The sequence below is a fragment of the Macaca fascicularis genome, chromosome 2 (genome assembly GCF_037993035.2).
Source record: "Macaca fascicularis isolate 582-1 chromosome 2, T2T-MFA8v1.1".
NCBI classification, from domain to species: domain Eukaryota; kingdom Metazoa; phylum Chordata; class Mammalia; order Primates; family Cercopithecidae; genus Macaca; species Macaca fascicularis.
This window is the reverse complement of record NC_088376.1, coordinates 2,844,052-2,866,645: the sequence shown is the minus strand read 5'-3', so window position 1 is coordinate 2,866,645 and position 22,594 is coordinate 2,844,052. Positions and strand designations below refer to the sequence as shown.

The window sequence follows — 22,594 nt, the reverse complement described above, 5'->3', positions numbered from 1 at the left end:
GCGGTAGGATGGCATTTTTGAGATGAACACTTCAGGTTGTCATGGAATCCTCAAGAACAAGATGCCACAGCCTCCTGTGGTCCCAATATCAGTGTGAGGAGGTTGTGTCCTGGGCCTAATCTCAGCTGTCCTCATCCCAAGTACTGTCATTAAACCATTGGCTTTTATTTCAGGCACCCTCAATGGAGAGAATGAAGAATGCCAAACTGGAAACTAGTTTGTCATGGGGATTGACAAAATGCCAATCAAACTCACAAGGGATGGCAAGACTATTCAATATAGACACTAGACTGTTAGCATTTGAAAGAGTCGCTGGCATTATAGAGGGGACCATGAGCCAAGAGGAGCGACTTTCTCCATGTCACACACTAGTTAATGCCAACGGTAGAATGAGAACCCAGAAACCCTAACTCTCAAATCAGTACTTTTTCTACTACCCTTTGCTGTCAAATCTCAATGAGAACTAGAATATGTGTGTGAGATGTTCAATATATTCTTTTTTTCAGAAAAGAAGGCTACTTGGGGAAATAATGTCATTAATAGAAAGTTTTTGGAATGTGCAGAAGGCCAGTCCAGGGTATGTGCTGGAGAGAAATAGATGAAGCTAAAATCAGAGTTGCAAGGAGCCATGCTGGGAAATCAACCCAGAGGGACACTTTGCTCCCCGTAGTGGGAGTGAGGAAGACTGGAACAGCCGGGACAGTCAGCAGCTGTATGGATGGTCAATGAAGGAAAGAAGTGGGGCTCCAAGAGGAACCTACGTCCCTGAATTAGACGTGGAACTATTCTGAGAAAGGACAGAGAAACCCACAGAGGGAAAAGTTAATCCCTGCTTAACTGTTCTTTGTTTCTGGACACAAGCTGAAGCAAGTAAGAAGAATTTCTACCCCAGAGCCCCCAGTGAGAAAGGGCTGGTCAGTTGATTCATTTAACCTACTGCCAGCTCCACAGAGGAGACTTGCAGGGAATTAAAGGGACACTGCCATTTTATGGGGGGGAAAGCCCAGCTACCAGAACGAAGCTGCAATTGTGTGCGTTCCCAGGTCAGTCCTGTGCCACCACTGGGAGGAAAGATTCCCTTGATACCAGACATGAGGCAGAGTTCCCAGGGGCTGTGGGTAGGACATGGCTGCTCCCTCCCCAACTCTCTGGAAAAATATAAGCAGGGAAACTTGAACTTGGCTCTTGAATACCCTCGTTTTGTGTATCAGTGTAACCTGAGCACCTAGCAACCGCTGGGGCTTGGTGTCTGGTGACTTCCCCTTCAGTAGCTCTGAAGACTGCCAGAAAGAGCTGACTGCTCCCAGCCCAAGTCAATCTTCCCTCTAGTTTAAATCAAATAAAAATTGGAGGGTGCCCAGAATGTGACGGGATAAAGGTCAACCCCGGGGCACAGCCCTCCAGCCCGCCACTCAACAGGAGAACCAGAGTCATGTTTGATGAAATTCTTGAAAGACATTCTTTGGAACAAAGAAAATGAGCTAAGAAGGAGATTTCTTAGAAAATGATGAGTTTTATATCAAAACAAGGGTGAGACCAGGTGCAGTGGCTCACGCCTGTAATCCTAGCACTTTGGGAGGCTGAGGCGAGTGGATCAGGAGTTTGAGACCATCCTGACCAACAAGGTGAAACCCCGTCTCTACTAGAAATACAAAAATTAGCCGGGCATGGTGGGGCACACCTGTAATTCCAGCTACTCGGGGGCTGAGGCAGGAGAATCGTTTGAACCCGGGAGGTAGAGGGGGTTGCAGTGAGCCAAGATCATGCCACTGCACTCCAGCCTGGGCGACAGAGTGAGACTGTCTCAAAAAAAAAAGGAAAAGAGGAAAAAAGAGCTAGAGGTCACTGAAGTGGAGAACCAGGGAGCGGCCCAGGAGCCACACAGTGGGTTCACATGGGCCCAGACCCTGGGGAGCCATCTGCCCCCACAAGGGCGGGGAGGGTGTGGGTCAACTCCCTGGGGACATCCTCCACTGAGGTTCCTTCCCCACCTCTTCACAGGGCAGGCTTCAGGCCCATTAGTTGCATTATAGACCAGGAATAGAAAACCAAATCTCTCCGTGTCCTTCATTCTGGCCTCTGTGCTGGGCAAAGCTCTTCCCACAACGCCCTCTGTTCCTTCCCAGATCCTGAACAACAGAGCTGCGAAGCAAGATGATGAAAAGGCACAGTCACCCACTCATGGGCTATCTGAGGCTGGACTTGAGCAGTTCTAGAGGCCCACACGAAGAGAGGACTAGCAGATAAAAGGATACGGTGCCGGCACGCCCACCACTGAGGAAGCGGCAGAAGGTACCAGTTTCTTTCCAAACAAATCCTGGGTTGGAGAGGACTTGGTGGTGGCCCGAAGCTGTGAAGCTCTGCCCGAGATGCTCCCGGAGCCCTCTGGGGACAGCACCTTGCTACCTGTCAGTGTGGATGTATTGAGCATCCACAGGCAGGCCTCGGGAGGAAGCACAGTCCACGGGTACAGAATTACCTTCTCATGGCAAAATGGAGTCAGTCAAAAATTACAGGGGCAGCGAGCGTTGTGAAGGAGGCGTAAGGGAGCAATGGGGGCAGCTAATGGAGACTTGAGGGTCTGGAAAGGCCTCCCCAAAGAAGTGACATAAACTCGAGACCTGAGGATGGAAGGGAATTAGACAAACAAATAGGGGAGTTAGTGGGAACTTTGAATTGTCCCTCAAAGTCCATCTCTTAGGGCCAGGCGTGGTGACTCAAGCCTATAATCCCAGCACTTTGGGAGGCCGAGGCAGGCGGATCACCTGAAGTCAGGAGTTGGAGACCAGCCTGGCCAACATGGTGAAATCCCGTCTCTATTAAAAATACAAAAATTAGCCAGGCACAGTGGCAGTCGCCTGCAATCCCAGCTACTCGGGAGGCTGAGGCAGAAGAATGACTTGAACCCGGGAGGCGGAGGTTGCAGTGAGCTGAGATCGTGCCATTGCACTCCAGCCTGGTGACAGAGCGTGACTCCATCCAAAAAAAAAAAAAAAAAGTCCATCCCCTCTTCTTTCATCATCACGGAATTTTCAGTCAAGTGTAGGCTTCCCAGAAAGCGACTGCACTTCCCAGCCTCTCTTAGAGCGAGATGTGATGAAGGACTCTTAACAGGAAGAGGGAGGAAGTGTGTAGACAGTGCTGGGCTATGGCGACAGGACTTGCCCTCCCTTGGCCCCTGCCCCTTCTGCCGGCTGGCATGTGGTCGTGGCAGGGAACCGTCTTGGAGCAGGCTAAGGAAGCCAGTAAGACAGAAGGAGCGGGGCTCTGAAGACCTCAGAGGCCAGAGCAGCCACACCAGCGTGGGGCTCTATGTGAGAGAAAAATACATTGTTTTGTTTAAGCCTTTATTATTTCGGTGTCTGTTACAGAAACCAAAGCAATGTCCTGACTAATACACAGTCTGAGGGAACAGCAAAGTGCTTCTGCAAATCTTCTTAACTGCATTTCATCTTCCCAAGAACCCAGTAAGTAGGAGATTATGATCATTATTTTAGTGTCACAGAAACTGATGCTGAGAAGGACGTTGTCTCGTCCAAGGTCACACAGTGGCAGAGCCTGAGACTCAGAACTCAAGGCTGCTTCATGCCCATCCAGGAGCATCCACCATGCCACGCCGCCTCTATTTTTCTAGGCTGGCTTTAGTTGCTTCCTCCATTAGTGAAATGAGTTTTCACCAAACCATCCTGTCGCTCAGGCCTCAACGCAGTGGCGCCACCTTGGCTCGCCGCAAGCTCCGCCTCCGGGTTCCCCCCATTTTCCTGCCTCAGCCTCTCGGGTAGCCGGGATCACAGGCGCCGCCACCACGCCCGGCTAATTTGGTATTTTTAGTAGAGACGGGGATTCTCCATGTTGATCAGGCTGCTCTCAAACTCCCAACCTCAGGTGATTCACCCGCCTCGGCCTCCCAGAGTGCTGGGATTACAGGCGTGAGCCACAGTGCCCGGCCCCATCCACACTCTTAACTTGATCCGCCACCCCACCCCCACCCCACCCCCCCATCCCACCCCCCAACCCCCCACCCCCACCCCCACCCCACTCCCACCCCACCCCCACCCCACTCCCACCCCTACCCCCGCCCCATCCCTACCCCGCCCTGCCCCATCCCCGCCCCCACCCTACCCCACCCCATCTCCACCCCCACCCCACCCCCATCCCCGCCCCACCCCCGCCCCACCACCCAACCCCCACCCCCACCCCCCGCCCCATCCCCCCCGCCCAACCCCCAACCCCCAAACCCTGCCTCCACCCCACCCCACCCCCACCCCACCCCCACCCCACTCCAAACCCTACCCCCACCCCACTCCAACCCCTACCCCGCCCTATCCCCACCCCGCCCTGCCCCATCCCCGCCCCCACCCTACCCTGCCCCATCTCCACCCCCACCCATGCCCACCCCACCCTCACCCCAACCCAGCCTCCACCCCACCCTCGCCCCACCCTGCCCACCCCTCAACACCTGCATCCACCCCCACGCACGCCCCCCGCCCCATCCCCACCCACCGCCCCATCTCCACCCAACCCCATCTCCACCCCCCCACCCACGCCCCCATCTCCACCCCCACCCCGCCCTCCACCTCCACCCCCCAATCCATCCCCGCCCCCGCACATGCCCACCCCCACCCCCAACCCCCCACCCCGCCCCCACTCCACCCCCACCCCCACCCCACCACCCACCCACGCCCACCCCACCCTCGCCCCAACCCCACCTCCACCCCACCCTCGTCTCCACCCCCACCCCACCCCGAGCCCCCTGCTGGTTGACACATGGCCCTAACAGCACATGCACCAAGGACAGGAGGCTGAAGTTCCTGCATGAAGTGATGATTTAGGGGCAGGGATACAAGACTACTGACACTTTCTCAGAAAGTATCTTACATTTTTTTTTTTTTTTTTTGAGAGAAATATGGCTCTTGTCCCCCAGGCTGGAGCACAATGGCATGATGGCATGATCTCCACTCACTGCAGCCTCCGCCTCCCAGGTTCAAACAATTCTCCTGCCTCAGCCTCCCGAGTAGCTGGGATTACAGGCACCTGCCACCACACCCAGCTAATTTTTGTATTTTTACTAGAGACAGGGGTTTCACCATGTTGGCCAGGCTGGTCTTGAACTCCTGACCTCAGGTGATACACCTGCCTCAGCCTCCCAAAATGCTAGGATTGCAGGCCTGAGCCACTGCTCCCGGCCAATATCATACATTTTATTCTAAAGGTAGTGTCTGGAAGAGTCCCATTCTCCCCCATTCCCGCCCCACCCCTGCCGCTTTACCAGCCCCACTTTGTGCAAAGGATGCAGGAATTCTTGAAGACACCAGCACTCGGAGAGCCCGGGGGGCTGCGGCTCCTTCATTAGTGCAAGTTTCTTCTCTCCTGATTATGAGTCTAGGCTTCTTAGCAGGAGCAGCCTGGTTCCTCTGGGATCTCCTTGGGAAGCTGTGTAAGAACAGTTCTGTTATTTTATCTTTTGTCAGCCCTTTGACTGACTGCATATGGGAAATTGCAGGCTAAGCCATGTTCACACAAATCTTTAGCCCGTGTTCTCCTACTGAGGCGCTCCTCAAGTTATGAATCACCTCTGGGGTATAGCATTTGAATAATTAAGGTCTTAAAATATTGATTTTATTCCTCACAGCCAAGAGATAGCTTTACACGTGACTTGGTTGATTGGGCCATCGTGTGGCTCAGGTGCTTGTAGCTTGCAAATTTAACAGAGCCTTCTGTCTGCAGAAGACTGAAGCAGCCAGGGAGACAAGGCCTGCTCACACCCGCAATCCAAGCACTTGGGGAGGCCGACTAGCCTCAAGTGATCCTCCCACCTCAGCCTCCCAACGTGCTGGAATTACAGGTGTGAGCCACTGTGCAAGCCTAATCCATTTTCTAAACTGCTGTAAGAACAATCTTCTAAAATGCAAATCTGATTATCCTGGGATTTTTTAATTCTTTCAATGGCTCCCTCATGGCCTCATCACGGTCAAGTCCAAATTCCTTAGCAGTCCTATAAGGCCCTTCCTGATCTGGCCCCACCTCCACCTCTCCCGCTCCCTCCACTCCCTGCCCTCCCAGGTGCTATGCAGTACCTGAAAAAGGCCTGTCCTCACCCCTTCGGGCCCTGCCCAGGTGGCTGCCTCCACCCAGAATGGCCTTCCTTCGTCTCCTGACCCGGACAGTTTCCTCAGGACTCCGTTCGGGCGCCTTCTCTTCCAGGCGGCTTTCCTGACCACCCCACCCTGCACGGCACCTTGTCACCCTGTCAGAGTCACCTGCGGCCCCGTGATTTCCGTGTGTATCTCCTCTTCTAGTCGGGGAGCACCTTAGAGGCAGGAGCTGTGTCTCGTTTGCCTTGACCTAGAGTCTGGCAGCGCACCTGGCACAGAGTAGGTGCTCATTAAATGTTGGTCAAAACAGAGAGGCTCTGGAGCCCTAGTTATCACGGTCATCTCCTCCCAAGATTTCTGTCACTTCTACTTCACTAAGTTTTTGTATTGTTAAAACGTCAGGCAAGACTAATGTAATCCCATGAAAGCAGTTACTTCAATTTTTTTTTTTCCATGGGAGTGTTAATGTATTAATTCATTTAGCCATCCATCAGTCAGTCAGTCACTTCATTTAATGATTATGGGCCGGGCATGGTGGCTCACCCCTGTAATCCCAACACTCTGGGAGGCTGAGGTGGGCAGATCACTTGAGGTCAGGAGTTGGAGACCAGCCTGGCCAACATGATTGGTGAAACCCAATCTCTACTAAAAAAAATACAAAAATTAGCGGGGCATAGCGGCGGGCACCTGTAATCCCAGCTACTCGGGAGGCTGAGGCAGGAGAATCGCTTGAACCCAGGAGGTGGAGGTTGCAGTGAGCCAAGATTGCGCCACTGCACTCCAGCCTGGGTGACAAGAGCAAATAAATAAATAAACAAATAAATAAAATAAATATCTAAGTAAATAAATAAGAAATGTATCCTCTAGGCCAGACCCTCTGCTAAGCATTAGGGTTATAAAGCTAAATAAAACTCAGTCCCTGTCCTCAAAGAGCTGACAGTTAGGAAACATAGACACGCAGACATACCATGACAGAATGATGTGACTGACATCACAGTGCATGAGGGAGGTGGTGGAGAAGGGAAGATAACGGATAATCCCTCACAGCGGAGAAGGGAAGGTAACAAATGCTGGGTTAGGGGCCTGTCCTTTGAGATTTTGCTACTCACATTCTCTCCCGGCTCCTAGATTAGAGTTGCCTGTAGTTCTGTTCGCCCACTCCCACTACACTAAGAGTTCCTTGAGGACGGAGACTATGTTATCCACCTTTGTATTCATTCATTTATTCAACAAATACGTATTAAATGCCTACTGCACAGAAAGCCCTTTTAGGTGCTGTGGTTACCACACATAGCAAGTTAGACTGATATCTCTGCCCTCACGGAGTTTGCGAGGTGCCTGTCTCAGTGCTGGAAACATGGCGGGCTCTAGAGAAACATTTGTTAAATGAATAAACAGTGGACTCAGGGATGTGAGCGAGGTCCTCAATCATCTGGAGAGCCGTGTGGGAAGAGGAACACACATGTTCGAGGATGTTTCAAAGGGCAGAGCGGGGCCAGTGCAGGGACATTGCATGGTGACTGGTCTGAGGAAATGAGGAAGAATTTCTGTTAGTAAAAGCTGTTCGATGTTATGATATAGCGACAGTAAATGATAACACAGGCTGGGCGCAGTGGCTCACGCCTGTAATCCCAGACTTTGGGAGGCCAAGGCGGGCGGATCACTTGAGGTCAGGAGTTCGAGACCAGCCTGACCAACATGGAGAAATCTCTACTAAAATACAAATTAGCAGGGCGTGGTGGCGCATGCCTGTAATTCCAGCTACTCGGGAGGCTGAGGCAGGAGAATCGCTTGAACCCAGGGGGCGGAGTTTGTGGTGAGCTGAGATTGCGCCACTGCACTCCATCCTGGGTAACAAGAGTGAAACTCGGTCTCAGAAAAAAAAAAAAAAATGATAACACAGAGGCTTGTAGAAGAAATTTCTACAGTGAGTTCAAGGAGGTTAAGCCAAATGACCTTCAGGTCCTTTCCAAATGTGGAATTTTATTATTGAAAACATTGAAGTTTGTCCAAAATGTTCAGCCATCAAGATACATGGCAAACTGGCTATTGACGTTGGAACTTTTCTCCAGTAAGGAAAACAAGCAAACACTGTCACCTACAACAGTTTCACAGCAATTTGCCCTGGACATTTGGGTACACGGGACCTTCTCTATCTTACTTGTCACCTGAATCACAGCTCCTGGCCAAGTCAGACGCTCAGGAGAAAATCAAGGGGCAAGAGGATGAGCGAGTGTTCGCAAAAAAAAAAAAAAAAAAGAGAAACTTCACAATCTTCCTGGACTGAATTGTACGTCCATTTCACAAAATATGATTTAACAGTTATAGAGAATAAAATAGATTTATATATGTATAAAAATATATTGTTAAGTTTAAAATAACAAATTAGAGAATACTATTTGGGATATGACCAATTTTGTGTACTTTTTAAAAACAGGACATATCAATATATACGCATAATTTTTCTGGATGGAATGATAAGAAGCTGTTAATAGTTTACTCTGGGAGATGGGAATGGGAGAAGGTAACTCCTCATTTAGTATGTTCCCATATTGATGCTATTTTCTTTCTTTCTGTTTTTCTTTTTCTTTTTTTTTTTTCTGAGACAGAGATTCACTGTGTCACCCAGGCTGGAGTGCAGTGGTGTGATCTTGGCTCACTACAACCTCTGCCTCCCGGGTTCAAGTAATTCTCCTGTCTCAGCCTCCCGAATACCTGGGACTACAGGCACATGCCACCAGGCCCAGCTAATTTTTGTATTTTTAGTAGAGACAGGTTTCACCATGTCGACCAGGCTGGTCTCGAACCTCTGGCCTCAGATGATCTGCCCACCTCGGCCTCCCAAAGTGCTGGGATTACAGGCGTGAGCCACCACGCTTCACCCTTGATTCTATGTTCTAATCATGTTCCTCCTCTCCATCTTTTAATGCCAACACATCTTACCTGGATCATGGTTAATAATAGCTTCTTATTTTATAGTTTTCTATGTAAAAAGTTAAAAGGTAATATTTTTCATTTTCCAGAGGCTAGAAAAAAGGAAGTGGGGACCAGGCTGGGTACCACCAAGATAGATGATACTACCTCCATTTCTAAACATGAGAAACCAGAGTCAGCGAAACAGAAGGCTTCAGGGAGGGAGAGCCTCTTGCCTAAGACCAAGCTGTAAAAAGACACCTAAGCCAAGACCAGAGGCCAGATCTCCTGGGTTCCAGCGTGACTCCTCAGTGAAAACAATGCAGGAGAAGGAAAATGGGGGTAGGGAAGGGAGCTAACATTTGGAGAAGGCCTGCGCGCAGGCATTTTATACCATCACCGACCAACTGCTGTCCTTAGAACGCCTTTCAGCAGCAAGGCCCGTCGTACCCTGAGCTTTCCAGGATGAAGTGTTAAGGCAGGCACAGAAGTTGATTTACTGGACCCAGAAGGAAAATGATTAAAAATTTCTACCTATACCAACTCCATTACCATGGATCCTGGGACTCTCCGTTTTCCTCAGGATCCTATTTATTACAGACTTATTTGTGGAATGCAATGCTGGTGTTCTAGAAGAGACCCTTTAAATAGTAATAATGTGTGGTTTTCACTATGATAGTGAGGAAAAGTGAGAGTTGGCCTGGGAGTCAGGGCCTGGGCTCGCCAGGGGGTTCGGCGCACTATTATGACCACTTGACTTTCTGTTTCCATCTGTGAACCCCAAATGTCTGAGACAGGTCTCAGTCAGTTTAGAAAGTTTATTTTGCCAAGGTTAAGGACGCGCCTGTGACACAGCCTCTGGAAGTCCTGACAACGTGTGCCCAAGGTGGTCGGGGATATCAGGGTTATTGGGGATACAGTTTTTTTTTTTTTTTTTCTTTTGAGACGGAGTTTCGCTCTTATTGCCTAGGCTGGAGTGCAGTGGCGCGATTTCAGCTCACCGCAACCTCTGCCTCCCGGGTTCAAGCGATTCTCCATTACAGGCATGCACCACCACGCCCAGCTAATTTTGTATTTTTAGTAGACAGGGTTTCTCCACGTTGGACAGGCTGGTCTCAAACTCCAGACAAATGGTGATCCACCCGCCTCAGCCTCCCAAAATGCTGGGATGACAGGCGTGAGCCACCGTGCCCGGCCTTACAGTTTGCTTTTATACATTTTAGGGTGACACGTGACATCAATATGTGTAAGATGTACAGTGGTTCAGCTTTGTCAGGCAGGACAACTGGAAGTGAGGGCTTCCAGGTAGGAAGTAGATAAGAGACAAAAGGTTGCATTATTTTGAGTCCTTGATCAGCCTTCCACTGAATACACAATTTAGTCTGGCTCAGTGAATCTGTATTTTTACATGAACAATAGGGCAGAGGAAGCTATTAGATGTGTATTTGTCTCTGGTGAGCCTCAGAGGGAGACTTTGAGTTCTGCCTGGGCTTCGTCCACAAGGAATTTCCCCATAGGCAAATTGTGAGGGAGGTCTGTAGCTTCCTGTCTTTGTAGCTATCTTATCTAGGAATAGAATGGGAGGCAGGTCTGACAGTTCACGGCTTGACTTTTCTCTTGGCTTAGTGATTTTTGGGTCTCGAGATTTATTTTCCTTTTACACATTTATGAGCCTGAGTGGCAGGGCCTCCCTCACTCCTCCCAGCCCAGCTCTCCTCTGCACTCCTGGATCTCAATCTCTGTGTTCCTCACTTTGGACTGGTAACCTGGTCTTGGTTCTCAAATGCTTGTGGGATAGGGTTGGGGGTGTCAGGGGTAGCAGTTGGGGGTTGGAATAGCCACAGTGGGACACAAGAACAGCTGGCAAGCCTCATGATTATTCCGGCTCTCTTGGGGCCTCCAGGGTTTCCGGGACTGATTGGTCAGGCAGGATAGATTTCATCAGAGGGTTCAAGCTCATTCTCCATCAGTGCAGAGAACCTGTCAAGCCAGTGTCACTTCACTGTTGTGGGCCCACTCCCAGGTGGGCAAATTTTTTTTTTTTTTTTTTTTTGAGATGGAGTTTTTCCTCCTGTGGCCCAGGCTGGAGTGCAATGGCGTGATCTCCTCTCACTGCAACCTCCGCCTCCCAGGTTCAAGCGATTCTCCTGCCTCAGCCTCCCAGGTAGCTGGGAGTACAGGCACGTGTACCACACCAAACTAATTTTTTTGTATTTTTAGTAGAGATAGGGTTTCTCCATGTCGGCCAGACTGATCTCGAACTCCCAACCTCAGGTGAGCCACCTGTCTCGGCCTCCCAAAGCGCTGGGATTACAGGCCTGAGCCCCCACGCCCGGCCCTGGTGGGCAAGATCTAAGACCTCACTCTGAGTTGGTTGTCTCCTCTGTCTGCCGTGAGGGTCCTGATCAAAGGGAAGCATTGAGCTCATGCCTATTGCGTTTCAGTCTGGTTGGTGACTTGATTGGAATGAGGTGGGAGAGTTCGTGGGGAAGAGAATGGAAAGCATCCTTCCCTGCAGTAAAGTCATTGTGCCTCGAGGGGCATGAACCTCTGTGCAGGTGCCAACCTCTTTAGCCCACTGGAGACCAGAGGTGGGCGTCATTTCATTGATACGTAAGAGCGAGGAGTGATGTGTGGCAGCGTTCTGCCATTTTCCTTTGAGGGGAGATCTCAGAGACAGAGAAGGTGCAGAACCTGAGCTTGCTTTCTTGGGGCTCAAACGGTGGTGGTGTGGTTGCTGCTGCTAGTTTTAGAAGTCAGATGTAGAGAATCGAGTTCCTCCCACTCCTTGGCTCATGGATGTCAGTATCGTTGGTCCCTGGGAAACCCCCTCCTGAATTATTTCCTTCCTTATTCCTTTTTCTCCCCATCCTGCAATTCCATTTCCTTCTCTCACTGCAGATGATTCCTAGGTGTATCATGTGTATCTTTTTGTTCGCATATTTTCACACAAATAGCATTTGCAGTATTTTAAATTTATGTACACATTCTATCTCATTCTTTCTAACCTTTTTCATGCTTTCCCCCCATTTTTCACTGTTCTTAAGATCCGTCTATGCTGCTATGTGTACATTTATGATTTTGCCTCAGTCCTGTTGCATTGTACTCCCTGGCCTGCATTCACTGTATTTTATTTCTCCATCTCAGTGATGGAAACTCAGGTAGTCTCCAGCTCCCACCACTAATTCCTGTGCAGGCAACGTTGGCATACACCTCTCCTTACAGAATTGTGTAAGAGCGGCCTGGGATGTATACCTCGTGGCGGCACTGCTAACACGTTCTACTGAATGTGACTAACGATGCCTGCGTGTGCCCCAGAACGCTGCCAGTGCCGACTCTTCTCAATCTGTCCTCTCGCCAGCAGGGCACAGGGGTGGCTATGTCCCACATCCCTGCCAATACTTGGCATTACCTGTATTTCTATATTTTGCCAATATAAAAGGCATACAGTGACATCCTGCTGTTGTTTTAATTTTCATTTTTTATGTTACTAAAACTTTTGAATCTTTCTTCCTGGTAGATGCATGGTATACCGCTCTGGTTCCAGCCCCAGGACTAAAACCTGTGCCTCCCCTCCCCCCTCCCCGCCCCTTCCTGCCAAAGTGCTGGCTGTAAATGGCTCACAGGGGAGACCGTCCCCGGGAATTGCCCTCAGCCCCAGGAGCAGCTTCACCCACGCTTATGAGCTCTCCGTGGGGGCAGCTTCCATCCAGAGGCTAGTCACTGCAGGGGTACAAAGCCCCAGTCCCTTGCCTAAATTCAGGACATCTCTGAAAAGACATGCCAGCATCAGCATTCCCCCGTGGGACCAGCCAAGGCCTGTGCTGTACCCACATCACAGTTCAGATCCTCGCTCTGCCCAGCCCTATGCTGATTTCCTCACTCCCTCACCGCGTTGCTGCTGAGACCGCTCCCATGTAGACCTCCTGCTCACAACTCCCCAGCTCAGAGTCTGCTTCAGCACAACTGACCTATGCCACCTTGTCAGCTTTTTGGAATTTCATCTTCTGTATAATGTCTGTTTATATCCTTTCCATATATATATATATATATACACACACACACACACACACACATACATATATATATATATATATATATATTTTTTTTTTTTTTCTTTTTGAGATGGAGACGTGCTCTGTCACCCAGGCTGCAGTGTAGTGGCACGATCTTGGCTCACTGCAGCCTCTGCCTCCTGGGTTCAAGTGATTCTCCTGCCTCAGCCTCCTAAGTAGCTGGGACTACAGGCAAACGCCACCACACCTGGCTATTTTTTGTATTTTTAGTAGAGTCATGTTTCACCATATTGGTCAGGCTGGTCCTGAACTCCTGACCTCATAAACTGCCTAAAGTGCTGGAATTACAGGCGTGAGCCGCACCCAGGCCCTTTCCTCATTTTTAATTACAGTCATAAATGTTTAAGATCCTTCCATATTCTTCATATCAATCTCTCATTGATTTAGATGTTATAAATATCTACCTCTGTTCTGTTAACAGTCTATTAACTTTGTCCGTACGGACTTTTGTTGATTAGAAACCCCTCATTTTAATTTAATCATATTTGTAAAAATTTGCCTTATGCTTCTGAAATTTTGTTTTAAGGAGGATCGATCACAAAGATATGTTCCTGCACTCTCTTCTACCCATTTTATTTCCACTATTTTTCTTTAACCTTTTATACTTAGGTCTTTAAGACACTCAGAGTCCTCTTCTGTATTTAGTATTAAGTAGGGTCCAGTTTTATTTTTCTCTATACAATGAGCCTGTTTCCCAAATGCCATTTACTAAATAATCTGTCCTTCCCCGAGTGATGCGTGGGACCACCTTCATCCTGTATTAAGTTCTGACTTAAACAAGGGTCTGACTCTGAGCGCTCTGTTCTGTTCTGGTGATCTATTCGTATGGTTTTGACTGTTTTTATTATGATGGCTTTATAATATGTCTTTTGTTGTTGTTGTTGAGACAGGGGCCTCCTCTGTCACCCAGGCTAGGGAGTGCAGTGGCGCAGTCACAGTTCACTGCAGCCCCAACCTTCTGGGCTCAAGAAATCCTCCCATCTAAGTCTTCTGAGTTGCTTGGACTACAGGCATGTGCCACTATGACCAGCTAACTTTTTTTCTAATTTTTGTAGAGACAGGGTCTCGCTATGTTGCCCAGGCTGGTCTTGAACTCCTGGCCTCAAGTAGTCCTCCTGCCTCAGCCTCCCCAAGTGTTGGGATTACAGGCGTGAGCCACTGCACCTGTGGCTATAATAGGTCTTTATATCAGATAGAGTAAAAGCCCTTCTTCACTCTCCTATTTTATTTTATTTTATTTTATTTTATTTTATTTTATTTTATTTTATTTTTTTGAGACAGGGTTTCACTCCTGTCCCCCAAGCTGGAGTGCAATGGCACGAGAAGCTCACTGCAAACTCTGCACCCCTGGCTCAAGCGATTCTCCTGCCTTAGCCTCCCAAGTAGCTGCAACCACAGGTGAATGCACCATGCCTGGCTAATATGTGTATATATATAGGTAGAGATGGAGTTTTGCCATGTTGCCCAAGCTGGTCTCGAACTCCTGAGCTCAAGTGATCTGCCCACCTTGGCTCCCCACAATGCTGGGATTACAGGTGTGAGCCACTGCGCCCGGCCCACTCTCCTTTTTTTAAAGGTTGCCTTAGCTGTGGTTCTTTGTGTCTAACCCGAGTGTCTGTCTTTGTCCTGTACGGCCGTAGTTTTTAGAGTAAGTTTAGCTCAAGTGCTTTGGACTTTTTACGCGGGCTTTGTTTGGGTCAGAAGCCCTTGTTTGAGCTGGCAGCCGTGGGCCTGAATGGTGACTTGTGTTCTTGGCAGCAAGCACACAGAAGCACAAGGAGAAACTTCAGGAAGAAGTGAAGCCAAGAGATGCTATCTGGCCTGCACTGGACACTTCGAAGCCCTGGCAATTCTCTGCACGGTAGAATTCAATCTGATCCAAGAGAAACAGTGAATGGCACACAGATTTTAATGAGCCTGGGAACCTAATCGGAGGCTGTAATGAATGAGATTACATGCGGCTCTGCCAAGGAGAGCGCTCTATCTGGATCCGTGGTCGCTTGGCCCCTGCTCCCGAGGACTGCGAGGGCCTGTCGAAAGCTTAGCTCGTTGCCACCCTGCATCTCCATATTCCTTCCACAGCTCTTCTCATCCTGTTCCCAAAACCTCAGCTTTCAGGCATGTTGCATTTTCATTCTGTGATAATTAGGAGGCTGTGAGCAGGCCATGGTTAGTCATCCGTGGTGTGAAGATGACGGGTGCTCCTGCTCGGGAGGTGCGTGCGGGTTCAGACACGTCAGTGCCACGGCTAAAGACAGAAGCTGGTGGGGGGAACGAGGTGACTCATCACCGAAACCTTCAGAACCAGGTTCAAGGAGAGGGCCCAGGCTTTCCAAATGCAGTATCTGCTTTCCTTGATGGTGCCGAGGCTTCACCCAGGCACGGTGTGTGCCATTAACTTCTGTTCTGTCCTCACCCAGGACCTTAAGGCCAAGACAGCCCCCGTGCAGTCCCAACAGCTCTCTGAGCACCGGCCAGTTCTGCTGCGGGCTTCTGACTGCTAGCGCCTCCCCCTTCTCCGTGCTGTTCTCATCCTCTCCTGCCGTGGCATGCTCAGGTCCCTTCTTTCTGTTTCTTTTTTTTTTTTTTTTTTTTTTTTGAGACGGAGTCTGGCTCTGTCACCCGGGCTGGAGTGCAGTGGCCGGATCTCAGCTCACTGCAAGCTCCGCCCCCCGGGTTCCCGCCATTCTCCTGCCTCAGCCTCCCGAGTAGCTGGGACTACAGGCGCCGCCACCACGCCCGGCTAATTTTTTTGTATTTTTAGTGGAGACGGGGTTTCATTGTGTTAGCCAGGATGGTCTCGATCTCCTGACCTCGTGATCCGCCCGTCTCGGCCTCCCTTCTGTTTCTTCAAGGCTCTTCTTTCTCAGTTAGTAGTCTTTAAAAATAGACTTTTTTTTCTTTTTTTTTTTTGAGATGGAGTTTCACTCTTGTGGCCCAGGCTGGAGTGCAGTGGCGCAACCTCAGCTCACTGCAAGCTCCGCCGCCCAGGTTCAAGTGATTCTCTTGCCTCAGCCTCCTGACTAGCTGGGATTACAGGCGCCGGCCACCACACCAGGCTAATTTTTGTGTTTTCACTAGAGATGGGTTTCACCGTGTTGGCCAGGTTGGCCTTGAACTCCTGACCTCAGGTGATCTGCCCATCTCGGCCTCCCAAAGTGCTGGGATTATAGGTGTGAGCCACCGCGCCCAGCCAAGAATGACATTTTTGATTGATTTATGTGGATGGTGTTTCTTCTGCCAAGTGGCTCTACAAAATGCCAGTTATTGGCTTCCCACATTTACCTCAAGAGGGGTAAACAAGTCTGATTGCTTGGTGATGTGGCTCTCCCTGCCTATCCTGAGTGTCTGTCCCCATCCCGCACCCATACTGACTCCCACACTGGTACAAGGAGGCCCGTGTCATCTGCTCCCTTTGGAGAAGAGTCACGTCTTGATGGGGGCCCCAGTGGCCTGGGCAGTACCCTTGTTTGACCTGTCTCTCTGCTGACCCCCAGAAAGCCTTATTGCCTTGCCTCTCTGCACGTCGCAACAGGCCACATAGAATCACGCCAGGGGAGAAGCCTTAATCTCAGCATCATTCTCCTCTTTCTTTTGCTCCAGGCAAATGTCAGAGATCGAGGAAGTGCATCAACTATCCTTCTGTTTCCTTTAGCTCATCTTTAAATGTACTGGCCGGCAGTCAGAGCCTCTAGAGGCTGCTTCAGAGTCCAGTCACTGTGTCTTAAACAAGAGCAGGCTTGGCAGAAGGCCTTGGAGTGGACTTTTGGGATTTTTGTGCTGAAGGATATAAGGGGGCTTTATCCAGTGTTATCCTGCCTGGAGTCGGGGTGGATACGAAAGGGACGGGGAGCGGCTCCTTTTCTCAGAATCAGTGAGGAAAGGAAGCAGGCTGTGCTGTGCTCAGATGTGCAGGGTGGTTGTCTGGGAAGAGTCCCTTCAGAAGCCTTGAGACCTAGCAGGGGGGTCGGTAAAATATTCACAAAAGGAGCTATCTCAGTGGTGGGGATCAAGTTGTTGACTAATCCAATACTCCCTTGGAAAATTAGATCATCCATTGTTGACCCCCACCCTATTTCCTTATGAATTCCAGACTTTCAAAGGAAACAAGGATTACAGTGCAGCCCTCGGTCAGGCCGCTGGACAGGATCCTGGGCTGATTGAGAGGGTCAATCAGAGTGTGTTCTGATGCCAGTCAGATGCCGACCAAATCTAGCAGGATGCCAATGACTTGTTTAGGGCTGTTGAAGATTCTGGAATGTTCCTCTGACTCTTAAACCCTCTGCTTGTTCACATGTCTAATTATAAGACTAGAAAATCCATAGTCCAACTCTTAGAGGGCTAACGGTTTACCAAACACATAAGCAGAGAGGCTTCTTATGAAAATACAATTGTTTCTCACAAACTGGCTTTCCTGTGTTTAGTCTCTCCCAGGGGTATTAAATATAACTTTTTACGTGCTTCAGGCTTCAAGGCACACCACATGGCCAATAGACTTCCTCGTGTGGGCTCTAAATTTAGCCTACCAGTCCTGAGGGGATCCCTGAAAATTAGGTTACACTAAGCTACTCCAAAAGCTGTTGTACGTGGGTGAGGAAAGGTGGGCAAAGACAGAAATGGGCCTGTGAAGCTAGATATTAGGGTTCTCTCTCTGGCCCATCATTTCTGCTCCCTGAGCCACCTCTTTCTCCCAGGAGCTTCCAAGGAGCTCGGTTCAGCTATTGGCAACTTGGCAGATCAAACTCCCAGAAAGGGCTGTTTTCCTGGGACACTTGGGAGCCGCCCAGCTTTCCCTTCTTATAAGCCGTGGGGCCCTGAATGAGGCGAAACTAGTGTGGAAGGTACCTACACCCTTTTGTGATTCAGGGGCTCTGACTTTTGCTTGCAAAGCAGAGAAAAGAGACCTTATGACAAGGAATCCAAGCTAATGCGCAAAAGAACTACACATAGTAAACTATCCCAAATGCACTGAGGATAGTAAACTATCCCAAATGCACTGAAGATGGTAAACTATCCCAAATGCACTGAAGATAGTAAACTATCCCAAATGCACTGAGGATAGTAAACTATCCCAAATGCACTGAAGATAGTAAACTATCCCAAATGCACTGAAGATAGTAAACTATCCCAAATGCACTGAGGATAGTAAACTATCCCAAATGCACTACAGATAGTAAACTATCCCAAATGCACTGAGGATAGTAAACTATCCCAAATGCACTGAAGATAGTAAACTATCCCAAATGCACTGAAGATAGTAAACTATCCCAAATGCACTGAAGATGGTAAACTATCCCAAATGCACTACAGAAAGTAAACTATCCCAAATGCACTACAGATGGTAAACTATCCCAAATGCACTACAGATGGTAAACTATCCCAAATGCACTACAGATGGTAAACTATCCCAAATGCACTACAGATGGTAAACTATCCCAAATGCACTGAAGATAGTAAACTATCCCAAATGCACTGAAGATAGTAAACTATCCCAAATGCACTGAGGATAGTAAACTATCCCAAATGCACTGAAGATAGTAAACTATCCCAAATGCACTGAAGATGGTAAACTATCCCAAATGCACTACAGATGGTAAACTATCCCAAATGCACTACAGATGGTAAACTATCCCAAATGCACTACAGATGGTAAAACTATCCCAAATGCACTGAAGATAGTAAACAATCCCAAATGCGCTACAGATGGTAAACTATCCCAAATGTGGTACAGATGGTAAACTATCCCAAATGTGCTGAAGATGGTAAACTATCCCAAATGCACTACAGATGGTAAACTATCCCAAATGCAGTACAGATGGTAAACTATCCCAAATGCACTGAAGATAGTAAACTATCCCAAATGCACTGAGGATAGTAAACTATCCCAAATGCACTGAAGATAGTAAACTATCCCAAATGCACTGAGGATAGTAAACTATCCCAAATGCGGTACAGATGGTAAACTATCCCAAATGCACTGAAGATAGTAAACTATCCCAAATGCGGTACAGATAGTAAACTATCCCAAATGCATTGAGGATAGTAAACCATCCCAAATGCACTACAGATGGTAAACTATCCCAAATATGCTGCGGGTGGTAAACTCTCCTAAATACAGAGGCAAGAAGGAAAGAAACACCAAGCTAGAAACAGGTCATGAACTTTGCCACATATTTGTGAAGCTGGTGTCCACCCTGACCCTGAATTTCCAGCCCGGGCCAGCCAGTCACACACCCTGGACAGACGGTCGTTAACAATGAACCCCATTCCCTTGGCTCCACTTGGAGCATGTGTTGTAGCGTCTGTTCACTTCTGCTTCTTGGCTTCATCTCAGATCCTCTCCCTTGATACATGTCCTTCACTCCTAACTATTTCAACCTTCCCAGTTTGACATGGCAAAGATAAATATAAATGACAAAACTCGGTGGTAACACAGTTCTATGCGGTGGGACATGATACATTTAAATGGAGCCAGCTGGGCATGGTGGCTCACACCTGTAATTCCAGCCCTTTGGGAGGCCAAGGCAGAAGGATTGCTTGAGCCCAGGGGCTTGAGACAAGCCTCGTCAACAAAGTGAGACCCCATCTCTACAAAAAATAAAAACATTAGCCAGCCATGGTGGCATGAACCTGTAGTTCCAGCTACTCGGGAGGCTGAGGCAGGAGGATGGCTTGAGCCCAGAAGCTTGAGGCTGCAGTGAGCCATGATCACGCCACTGCACTCCAGCCTAGGTGACAGAGTGAGATCCTGTCTCCAAAAATAAATAAATAAATAAATGGTACTGGAGATCCTACAAATTGGTTGCATCTTTCTGGAGAATAGACTGGCAAGGCAATAGCAAGAGCTGAGACCTCACCATGATTGAATCATTCTACCTACAGATACGGAAGCACACCCTGAATAAATAAACCCAAAGGGATAAAGGAGCTATGGATACAAAAATAATCATATTGATGTTATTAATACTAATAAATTAGAAATACTTCAGATATTCAACCTGAGGCAAATTAGAAAGCAAATTATGATGCACTCACATAATGAATACAGTATTATAATTAAAACTCACAGGCCAGGCGCAGTGGCTCATGCCTGGAATCCCAGCACTTTGGGAGGCTGAGGTGGGAGGATCACCTGAGATCAGGAGTTCAAGACCAGCCTGGCCAACATGGTGAAACCCCATCTCTACTAAAAATACAAAAATTAGCCAGACATGGTGGCAGGCACCTGTAATCCCAGCTACTTGGGAGGCTGAGGCAGGAGAATTGCTTGAACCGGGGAGGCGGAGGTTGCGGTGAACCAAGATCACACCGCTGCACTCCAGCCTGGGTGATAGAGCAAGACTGTGTCTCAGAAACAAACAAACAAACAACCTCACAAAAATGAGGACTATATTCACACAGCAATTTCTGAATATGAAATGATATTAAAGAAAAAAACATAGCTGGAAAGTATTGACACTGGTTATACAACATGAAAACTTGAGAAGCTTCAAAAAGGAACAGAAGGCCGGGTGTGGTGGCTCATGCCTGTAATCCCAGCACTTTGGGAGGCTGAGGTGGGCAGATCATGAGGTCAGGAGTTCGAGACCAGCCTGGCTAACATAGTGAAACCCTGTTTCTACTAAAAATACAAAAATTAGCCGGACGTGGTGGCAGGGACCTGTAATCCCAGCTACTCGGGAGGCTGAGACAGGAGAATTGCTTGAACCTGGGATGCGGAGTTTGCAGTGAGCCAAGATCACGCCACTGCACTCCAGCCTGGGTGACAGAGTGAGACTCTGTCAAATAAAAAAAAAAAAAAGGAACAAAAACAGAGACATTTACTCTGTAAGGGGTTTTCCTCTGGAAAAGTTGTGCCCACTCATAAGAAATGTGTTTACTAAATAAAATCAAAAGGTAGGGAGGCGAAGGTGTTCTCCTCATAGTTGTTCACATGCTGACGTGGGGGAAGGACTGGATTCCTTTTCCTTTCTGCGTTTCTGTCCTGTGGATATTCTCACATCGAGGAGAAGATGGGAGGAGACTTTCTAAGGTCTCTCACCCTGGTGGCACTGCCCTCTGCTCTGCTGCCCAACAGGCTGGTCTGCAGAAAACCCTTGGCTTCCTTTTACTTCTCCTAATTCATTCTTCAAAAATCAGCCAAAGCACTGCTGGAAACCTGGAGAACACAGGCAGCAATTGGTAGGTGAGACGGCACAAACCAGGGGTCAGAGGACCATGGTTCTAGGCCTGGCTCTGTCACCACCTTGCTGGCAGCCTTGAGCAGGTCACTTCCAGACTTCGAGCATGTCTGGCCCTCAGTTTCTCCATCGGTAATGTGGCAATATAGGGCCAGTTGATTTCTAAAGTTCTTGAAATTCTGACTTTGTATGGCTCTATCTTTCTTGATCCAGGACTAGGGAAAGAGCCCTGGACTGGAATTCTTATCACTCTGAGGCTAAGAATCAGTTCCACCATCCAAAGTCCATGAGGCCAGGGCAGTGCTACAGTCCGCAGGGCCAGGGCAGTGCTGCAGTCCACGGGGCCAGAGGACAGTGCTGCAGCCCACGGGGCCAGAGGGCAGTGCTGTAGTCCGCGGGGCCGGGGCAGTGCTGCAGTCCACGGGGCCAGAGGACAGTGCTGCAGCCCACGGGGCCAGAGGGCAGTGCTGCAGCCGTGAGGCCAGCACAGTGCTACAGTCCGTGGGGCCAGAGGGCAGTGCTACAGTCCGTGGGGCCAGAGGGCAGTGCTACAGTCCGTGGGGCCAGAGGGCAGTGCTACAGTCCGTGGGGCCAGAGGGCAGTGCTACAGTCCGCGGGGCCAGAGGGCAGTGCTGTAGTCTGCGGGGTCAGAGGGCAGTGCTGTAGTCCGCGGGGCCAGGGCAGTGCTGCAGTCTGCGGGGTCAGAGGGCAGTGCTACAGTCCGCGAGGCTGGGGCAGTGCTGCAGTCCGCGGGGCCAGAGGGCAGTGCTGCAGTCCGCGGGGCCAGAGGGCAGTGCTGCAGTCCGCGAGGTCAGAGGGCAGTGCTACAGTCCGCGGGGCCAGAGGGCAGTGCTGTAGTCCGCGGGGTCAGAGGGCAGTGCTGCAGTCCGCGGGGTCAGAGGGCAGTGCTGCAGTCCGCGGGGCCAGAGGGCAGTGCTGCAGTCCGCGGGGCCAGAGGGCAGTGCTGCAGTCCGTGAGGTCAGAAGGCAGTGCTGCAGTCCGCGGGGTCAGAGGGCAGTGCTGCAGTCCACAGGGCCAGAGGGCAGTGCTGAGGATGGTGCTGAGGACGATGCTGAGGGCGGTGCTAAGGGCGGTGCTGCAGCCACTTTGCAGGTGAAAGGGACCCTCAAGGGCTGAATAGAGGAAGAAAAAGAAACATTCTGGCCGGGTGTGGTGGCTCACACCTGTAATCCCAGGACTTTGGGAGGCCGAGGCGAGCAGATCACCTGAGGTCGGGAGTTCAAGACCAGCCTGACCAACATGAAGAAACCCCGTCTCTACTAAAAATACAAAATTAGCCGGGTGTGGTGGCGCATGCCTGTAATCCCAG

The 22,594-nt window shown here is 49.6% G+C and overlaps 1 long non-coding RNA gene across 5 annotated transcripts in view; it reads left to right on the top strand.

Annotated features, from left to right (window-relative positions):
- Positions 1-22,594, top strand: part of LOC102128101 (uncharacterized) — a 50,380-nt gene that overhangs the window by 5,485 nt on the left and 22,301 nt on the right. Inside the window, exons 3-5 of one of the 5 annotated variants that reach the window (XR_012430546.1) lie at positions 2,127-2,292; positions 3,372-3,467; positions 9,119-18,024. This is a non-coding gene — a long non-coding RNA (uncharacterized lncRNA). Of the gene's footprint in view, positions 1-173; positions 1,044-2,126; positions 3,987-9,118; positions 18,025-22,594 lie in introns of those variants that run through there. The other 4 variants (XR_012430543.1, XR_012430545.1, XR_010584836.1 and 1 more) reach the window with 4 other exon arrangements.